Source organism: Sminthopsis crassicaudata, chromosome 2 (genome assembly GCF_048593235.1).
Source record: "Sminthopsis crassicaudata isolate SCR6 chromosome 2, ASM4859323v1, whole genome shotgun sequence".
NCBI lineage: Eukaryota > Metazoa > Chordata > Mammalia > Dasyuromorphia > Dasyuridae > Sminthopsis > Sminthopsis crassicaudata.
The window spans coordinates 59,184,454-59,193,509 of NC_133618.1; positions in this window are offsets into that span (position 1 = coordinate 59,184,454).

Here is a 9,056-nt window from a genome sequence, read left to right on the forward strand (position 1 = left end):
ACAATTAGTATCTGAGGCTGGATTTAAAGTCATTTGATCTTTTTGACTCCAGTTGCCTGGCTTTCTATCTACTGTGCCTCATATATAATCACTATTTCCATTCTGACACTTTGACTTCCTTGCACATGACCCTGCAGCATACATACAGGTCTGCCCCTCATAGTTAGAAAACAAATTAATCTTTGCCTCCTAGAATCTTCTGCATTCAGTTGAGGTGCTAGCTGATCCCCCCTATTCTCTTGTCCCTCACATTTTTTATCCAGAGTTTGGAGTCTCTCCTTGACCCTTGACTGACTATGACAAGTCCGGATATCTCCTACACATTACCTTTTCCATAACCCTAAAGAGATTGCTATATGTTGTAGTAAAATTGTTAGACTTGAAATTAGAAAAAACTTGGCATTAACTCTGCCTTTGACTAGTTGGAAACTGGGCAAGTCATTTTGCCAATTTTCCCAATAATGAAGATACTTAGGATGAGCTCTGACCTTGACCAGAAGAAACTGGATTAATCTGGTTTTCCCACCTTTCCTGAGTTATCAGTTGATGCTGGAATAGCTTTACATAGACTTCTTTGCTTTCTTTTGTTGCTTTTTAAAATTCTTTGACTTTAAAAAATGGACTTTACTGCAAAGAAACAAGCAAGAGTCATAGCTTTTAAAGAACATACTTTTATGGATGTTAGACATTTCGATGAATATAGATGTGGCAAAGGTTTGTTGTTGTTGTTTTTTTTTTTTTCCTATTGAAATTGTGAAGTTTTATTGCTAAAATTAACGATCCATCTAGGAAGATTTTACATTGGTAAATTTACAAAAAGGGCAAGAATAATAAGCTGCTAAATCTCTGATCTGGTCAAAGACATGCAGCAAAGGTCAACTGGGATTAACTAGTTGGAACAAAGTCAAGAGTTGCTTTTGGCAAGGCAATTGGGGTTAAATGACTTGCTCTATATCATACATCTAGGGAATGTTAAATGTCTGAGGTTGCATTTGAACTGAGGTCCTCCTGACTCTAGAGTCAGTGTTCTACCCACTGTGCCATCCAACTGCTGCAAAAGTCAAGAGTTTTAAAGATGACTGTTGTTGATTGGAACAACTGTGTCAAAATATAAAAGAAAATATGTTCTAAGAAAAACAAAACCAAATCAAACCAAACCCAAACCCATGCCCAAAAGTGACAAGCTATAGTGCTTCAAAGTAGTCCAAAGTAACCCTCAGGAAACAAGCACAGACCTTCAGAGGAATCTGGCAGCTGGTGGGGTTGTTATTGATTCCCCTGCCACTGCAACATAAGCTTAAATTGATGGAAAAGTGAGAAAACCCATTAAAAAAAACTAACCGATCAGGAAAACAATGCAAAGACTGGATTATTAAAGATTGGGAAAAGGTCAATTTTAACTTTTTTTTCCTCATTCAACACTATACCAAAACCACCAGAATTAATCCAGGGGCATCTAAGAATCAATAAGCATTTATTAAGTGCCTATAATGTGACAGGCACTGTGCTAAAGCACTAGGGATATAAAGGCAAAAACAGTCCCTGCCCTCAAGGAGTTCACAATCTAATTATGGGGAGACAACATGCAAAATATACAAATAAGATAAAAGTACAAATATATGTATATATAAACAACATATATACATACATATGTATCCAGAAAACTGAATTAGATGAGGATATCTTTTGCAAAAATAATCACATTTGAAAAGTATTCAGGAGTGCATGTTGAGGGGATGTATGCAGAATTATAGCTAAGGCTTTAAGGAAAGCCAGAGAAGTAAAACTGTAAAATATCTACTTTAAAAAAAAAAAAAAAAAAAAAAAAAAAAAAGAAAGCTGTGGGTTTTTTATTTGTTTTTTAAACCTCCAATAAGCCTAGACGTCTTATCTCCATTAAGGGAATAATAAAATCTAACAACTACTATACTGAGACATATAATTGTTCTGGAATTACAGAAATTCCCAAACAAAGATGTAATACTGCAACATGTTCTTGTACCATGCTACAAAGTCACCAAATATTAAGAAAAATTTCCAAAACATTGAGCTAAACATGCTTCAATGACTTGAAAACCCAACTGATTTAAATCCCATTAAAAACTTAAGGGCTATGATAAAAGCTAGATTTGGAAAAAAAAAAAATACTATTCAAAGATACATAATATCCAACATGGCAAATGTAGTTTCCTTATAAAAAAAACAAAGAATATGTATCAAAATCTTATGAACTCAATACCAAATAGTGTAAAACAAATGATTGGATCAAAAGGACATTGATATTACTTTTTTAAGATGTAAAATCTGCAAGATTTATTATAGATCATAAATTTAATGGTTTTACTTTGTCCTAATTCACACACCAGTGCAGGCCTTACCTCAGTGTATTGAGGCTTAAATGAGAGGATACATTTTGTAAAGCATTATACATACATTCATACATATCACTTCTCAGTTGTGCTCTTTAGGGACCGGGCTACCTTTTTCCATGAATACTTCTGTCTGGTTTAGCACTTAAATGTTTGTAAGGATTGAACTCCTGGCAAACAGTTCTACTTAGCTTAGCCATAGGTAGAATGGCCTCTTGCCACCTCCATCTGTAGAAATCCTTTCTTTCTTTCCTTCCTTCCTTCAATGCCCATTCACAAGAAATCTTTTCCAATCAATCGATAAACATTTATTAAGCACCTACTAAGTGCCAGGTGGAGTGCTAAGCACTAGGGATACAAAGAGGCAAAAAACAGTCCCTGTTCACAAGGAGCTCACAATCTAATGGGGAGAGACAAAATGCAAACAAATATATACAAACAAGTTATATACAGGATAAAAAGGAAATCATTAGCAAAGGGAAGGCACTAGAATTAAGAGGATGGGGAAAGGCTTCCTAGAAAAGATGAGATTTTATAGTTGGGACTTAAGGAAGCTAGAGAAGGCAGTAGGTGGATTTAAGGAGGGAGAACATTCCAGGCCTTGGAAAAGAGCTGGGGAAAATGCCTGGAGGTGAGAGGGGGGATGTCGTTTGTGGAACTGCCAGAAGGGGGTCCCTGGATCAGAGTATATGACCGGTAATAAAATGGTAAGAGGGCTTTGAATGCCAAGCACAATTTGTATTCCATCCTAGAGGAGTTTTAAATGGAAGTGGGGGTGATGACATGTTTGGACCAGAGTTCTAGGAAAGTTCACTTCCGTGGCTGAATGAAAGCTGGACTGGACTGGGGTGAGACTTGGGGCAGTCACCAAAGCCACACCAGCTTTAGCACTCATGCAGGTGTGAAGGGATGAGGAAGTGTATGCAAAGAATGAAGTCCGAGGCAACATCTTAGATATGGGGGGTGAGAAAGCGGGAGAAATCCAGGATGATTTCTGGGAAGATGGGGAATCTCAAGACATCCCCAATCACTCCCTCTTCTACAACAGAAGTGTCTTCATTATGGGTGCCTGGATCTTGGCAGTTATTTCCTTCCCTCAAAACAGTAGCTTGCAAGTTAGCCTTTGAGTTGCAACTATGTGAAAAGTACTCTGATAACCACTGGATCAATCAAGACTGAAATCCCTGCCCACAAAGAACTTACATCTCATTGGGGCAAAATAGTAAGTACACACAAAGGTATAAACAGAATATATACATGACACTTTTGGGTGGAAAGGCACTAAACTGGGGATAAGCTGTGAAGGATTCCTCTAGGTAACGGCATTTGAGCTGAACAGGGAAGGAGACTAGGAATTCACTCTGGGCATGGGGGGGAGGGGGAACGACGATGACCATGGTATACACATGATACACACCTGTGATTAGGCAAGGGTTGTATGGCAGCTTGTGAAGGACTTTGATATTAGTAATAGAAATCTCCAGAATCTGAGTAGGGCAGTGATATGATCAGACCAGCACTTCAGTCAATTGCAAATTCAGTGAGGGAAATCCTAGAGTCTACCCCAGCCCTGGAAGATAGGCATGGAACACACAATTCTTTGCCTTGCCTGAAGGGAGATGAAGTTCACCTGTTTCCCCAAGTATCCTCAGTCTGAGGTCAAAAGCACTTAGTGTTGGATTTGGCCCAGAACGACTGACCAGTTACAGGCAAGCTTGACCTCTGAGCAAATAAACACCTTAAAAGAGGACAGCATAAAGCAAAAGTACCAGATTATGTCAAGATTGAATGATCTTAGGCTGCCAGGGCCAGGTTTAGGTAAAGGAAGGAGAAGACCCTGAATTTCTTCAGCACCCCTCGCTCAGTTCCCATCCTCTCTAGATACTAATCAACCCTGGGCCTACCACAGCTCTCTCTCAATCAACACTTACCATTATTGTGCCTCAGACCTCCAGGGCCTTCCTTGCTAACAGGTAAGAATTGGATTGCGAGTCGGTCACAAAATTGATGGATGACTGTGCTTAATGCTACCCTTTGCAGAACTTCTCCACTTCAATCGGAAATACCTTAATTGATTTTGAAATTATGGAACTTGGGGAAGTCCAGTAGGGTGGCATTTCTGGCCTCAAAACATACTGGTTGCTCTAACTACAGGACTGAGTCAGAAGGTCCTCCTCTGCTCTAAGGCTCTCCCTCATTCGGCACTTTTTGAGAAGCAGCACTGTGCCTCCCGCCAGCTCACTGATGACCCAGTAGGGTAGGTGCACAATGGACCCGTTTTTAGAAGATAAGTCCAATACTCTTTCAACCACACTACAGAACTACATTTATATCCATCATACACAGGGAAGGCCAACTTGCCAATGGCAAAAATAACTACAGGAAGAGGGGTCCAAGGAAGACAATCAGGGCATGGGAGAATATCCCAAAACTGGATGGACATAAAGACAGGACAATGGAACCCGAAGTCACAGCCTGAATGCACAAGCATTGAGGTGAAAATGGTTCAATGACTCAAACAAGTAAAAGGGCAGAATATAGATTAGTTGTCATGAAGGCGAGATTGATGCTAATGGTAAAAGATTTTTTGAGCAGCATAGTAGTGACACAAAGAGAATTTCTAAGATTTTATTCGAGGCTGGTGGATAGTGGCATAGATTAATGGAGAGATGATTGGGCTGGAAATGAGAATTCTTCAAAGCAGGGAGAGGGCATTAGATGATCAAGGTAGGAGCTAAAATGGACAGATTTCTAATGTAAAGAAAAGATGCATATCTATAGATTCCAAAGTGAATTGTTAGTTGCATGATCAGAGGCAGGTAAAAATTACTAAGCCTCAGTTTTTATCTGCAAAATGACAAAAAATACCTCAGGATGCCTAAAAAGTGGTTGGGTTGTTGTTCATTTGTCTTTCTGTGATCCAATCTGAGGTTTTCTTGGCAGAAATATTAAAATGGTTTGTTATTTCCTTCTCCAGCTTGTTTTACAGATGAGGAAACTGAGATAAACAGCATTAAAGTGACTTGTTCAGGGTCACACAATACGTTGTCTGAAGTCAGGTTGGAACTCAAGAAGATGAGTTGGTCTGACTCCGGGCCTGGCACTTTACCCACTGTGCCACTTAGCTGCTCACAAGTGATTGGGGGAGGAAACATTTCATTAATTACTCAAATAGAGTAGTTAAAAGTTTATAAAACAGAGATCATAAACCCCCAAGAGAGGGAGCAACGATGAGGGAAATAATCAGCCAAGAAAATACTTTAGCAGAGGACAAAAATTTTAGTATCTAATTTACCAAGTTTGGTAATTAGGAGAGGTGCCTATCAAAGCTGCTTAAGAGTTGCTTCCATCAGATAATACTTAGAAACTGATTGTCTCTTGCCGAGTCTAGCTCAATCTTTTCTCTGTGCCCTTCTGATTTTTCAATTGCAAATAAAATCATTCTTGCTCTACATCACAGATAGCAAGGTACTTTCTATTGCAGTACAATAGAGATGAGTCCTGGGCACTACTCCTGTAATGGCAAGTTGTACCCTTAACTTCCTCCTTGGCAAACATGGTGATCTAAAGTACAGAAAAATTTCCCCTTTCTAAAGAGCGCATAAGAACAGTTAAATAAGCCCAGAGAAGACAAGTTTTCAGGAAAGAAAAAAAATATTCCCTATTAGAAATCTAGGCTACAATTATACAAGAGCACACTCCTTGTGGATTAGTTGGGGGGAGGGGGAGAAAGGGAGTTGGGAGAGCCAAATGAGTTGGGGGCAAGATATGAAAAGTAAGAGTTCTTAGTTCACCACAAGAAATACGTTTTTAAATAATCTGATTGGTCCAGCAGTGGCTGTCTTGAGTACCTATTTGCTGAAGTACTCAGGCTAAATAAAGCTAGTTGACCATTTAATGGATGCTGTAGAAGTTAAGAACTGATGCAATTTTTTTCTTCCATATTTTTTTGAGTTGAAGCAGTAGAAAAATGTGAAAACCTTTTTGCTAAAAATAAAGATGAATAAGTTTAATATATTTGTTAACAGAAGAACTTAAGAGAAAATAGCAAAGTTGGGATGGGGGAGATGAAAATTATCCATTATTTGTTAAATTATCCATTATTATTAAAAGTTACAAACAAGGTCAGAGTTCACTTGGCACTTACAACCTCTCGAAAAAAGGGATGATAAAGTGAGTTAGAAAAGCCATAATTTAATGATGGGGGCAGCTCAGTTTCACCTCCTGCCAAAACAGATATTGCTGGTGGCCCCAGTGAGGAAGAAAGGGTAGGACTGAAAGTTTTTGTGAATAAAGACCAGATACCAATCACCTCCTATACTACAGCCTCTAAACCAAGACCCTCCGCTCCCTCCCCCATCACTATCATTCCACCAGTATTGGAGCATTCATCATGGAAACACAGTTCAAGTGGATATGGGTGAGAGAGCTGAGAGTAACTCCAAGAGCTGGAACAGAATAAACTTCATGGCTGTAATGAAATACAGCGTCAGCTGAAGAAAGGAGAGAGACCACAGTAGACCAGGCTAGCGAGATAGAAGTGTTTTGATAGTTTGGGTTTTAGCTTTGGTCAAAGTGGGGATTTGACTGAGTCCAGTCTGTATAAATAAATAACATACCTAGTTATAAAACAAAGGTCAACCTTGTGAGTCACATAAAAAGAAACAGGTTGATTGTTACCCAGGAATAAGATCAAAAGTATTGTACAAACCACTGTCTTAAAATTTAATATGAAGCTGGTATAGCAGAAAGAATACTGGACCTGGAGTTAAGACCTAAATTCCAGGTCTAGTCTTTTCTGCCCTCCATTGATGGTGATCCTATTTAACTTGAGATTTATGCTACTTTTGCAAAATGGCTAAGGTGGGTCACCACCAGATTTAAGAATGAAGTATTAATGAAAATTCTCCCAGCTTTTCTAAGAACAGAAAATGGTTTCTATGGGACCTAGCCTAATATGACCAATAAAATAATCCAAATCAGAAAGAAATCATCTCAATAATGAAACTTGAAGGTAAACAAGTTTCATATTTAGGTGCTTTTGTGCTTAAACTGAAAGCCAAGTCACAAAAGCTTTTAAGGGGAAAGCACTAATATTGAGGGATAACAAATGACTTATGTGGAGTTAATCTTAACTTTCATGAAGAAAAAAAAAAAAAGAAAGAAAAGAAAGATACAAATAATTTATCACAATTCCCACAAAAGACAGTACAGAAAGGCTGATAAAGCATGAATGGGGCCAATCCCAGTAATGAGCAGAACCTCAAGTGGTGAAGTTTGGATGGTGAACAAGAGGATGAATCTGGACTGGAATCCTACCTGACAACTCCCAACACCCACTTCTTTGAGTCTGGATAGAGCTGTTTCTTCAAGTTAAGGCCTCTTGATCCTTATGTGATATGAAAACTATAGACAAAGGAGGAACATGGCTAAGCAATTCAGACAACGTGGCTCTCAATGAATCTTTGCAGCAAGGCCCACATTTAGAGACTGATGGATGATACAGAAAAGGATGCTGCGATCAAGATTATCAAGGAACTACAAGTTTGAAGCACAGGATTAAACTTCTAAAAATGACAAGTACATCCATGGAAAAATAAAAGAGACTCAGTGGGAGGAAGAAGTGATGTGAGCTTTGTAAAAGCAGAAACTGTCTTTCCCCACGTTCTGTACAGATCAGGGTACATTGTGGGCGCTTGGGAAATGTTAAACACCACACAATACAGAAAACACAACAGAGAGACAACGGGTGCCTGGAAGGGAACTGGAAGTGGTGCCCAAAGTCCTCAATTCCCTCCTCCTCAAATGCCTGATGGATTGAATACTAGACAGTTCTCCTATTAGAGTGTGCTCAGAGAAGACCCACCTTCAAGTTCATAGTACCTCACCAGGCAGATGACGAGGAGGAGTCAAAGAGAAATGCTTAACATGACACTACCTACAGCTAAGAGGAATGAAGATGTCCTCGAACTCTGGTCGGCAATGACTTTCAAGGATATCAAAGTTTGAAAAGCAGGTAAAAGGACCCTCCCTGTTGCATTAGATAGAAGTCCGATTCAGAAGAATGACAAAGGCAAAGACACTAACAGGTGGCTGCAGTTCTCAAGGGGAGATGACAAGACAGCAGAAGCAAAAACCTAATCCAGGGGCAGGACAGCTCCTCTCCTTGACAGGAGCGGCCGCTGAAATTGCCCCACAACAGACAGGCCCACGATGCCCGGCAGTACCTGTGGCTGCCTCTGCTTTCCTTAACTACATACAGGGCTCTTTCATGCCAGTTTTGTGACTCCCCTCAAAGAGGGGATGTTGGCAACAAAGAGAACAAGAACCGCGATGGCAATACTGACAGAAATGCTTCTCGGCGCTCAGCATTTCAGACCTGCAGACAATTCATGGGCACGAACACATTCTTCTCCCCGGCAAACTTCACAGGAATTCAGCAGGCAGCATGTCCCTCAAAATCCAAATTGTTTTGTGGGCTCTTTTCCATATGCCGGAGCAGGCCCTGACTTCCCAGGAACACGGCATGCCATCTGAGGGCAGAGAAGAAAACAAAAGCCTGGCAGCTTTGCCGGTGGCAGCTGGAGAACAGCTTGAAGTAAGTCTGGGAAGGACAAAAACCCTACCAAGCCAGGAACTGAGTTCTTACACAGCTCAAACGAAACTAGCTGTCTAGAGCACATGTTA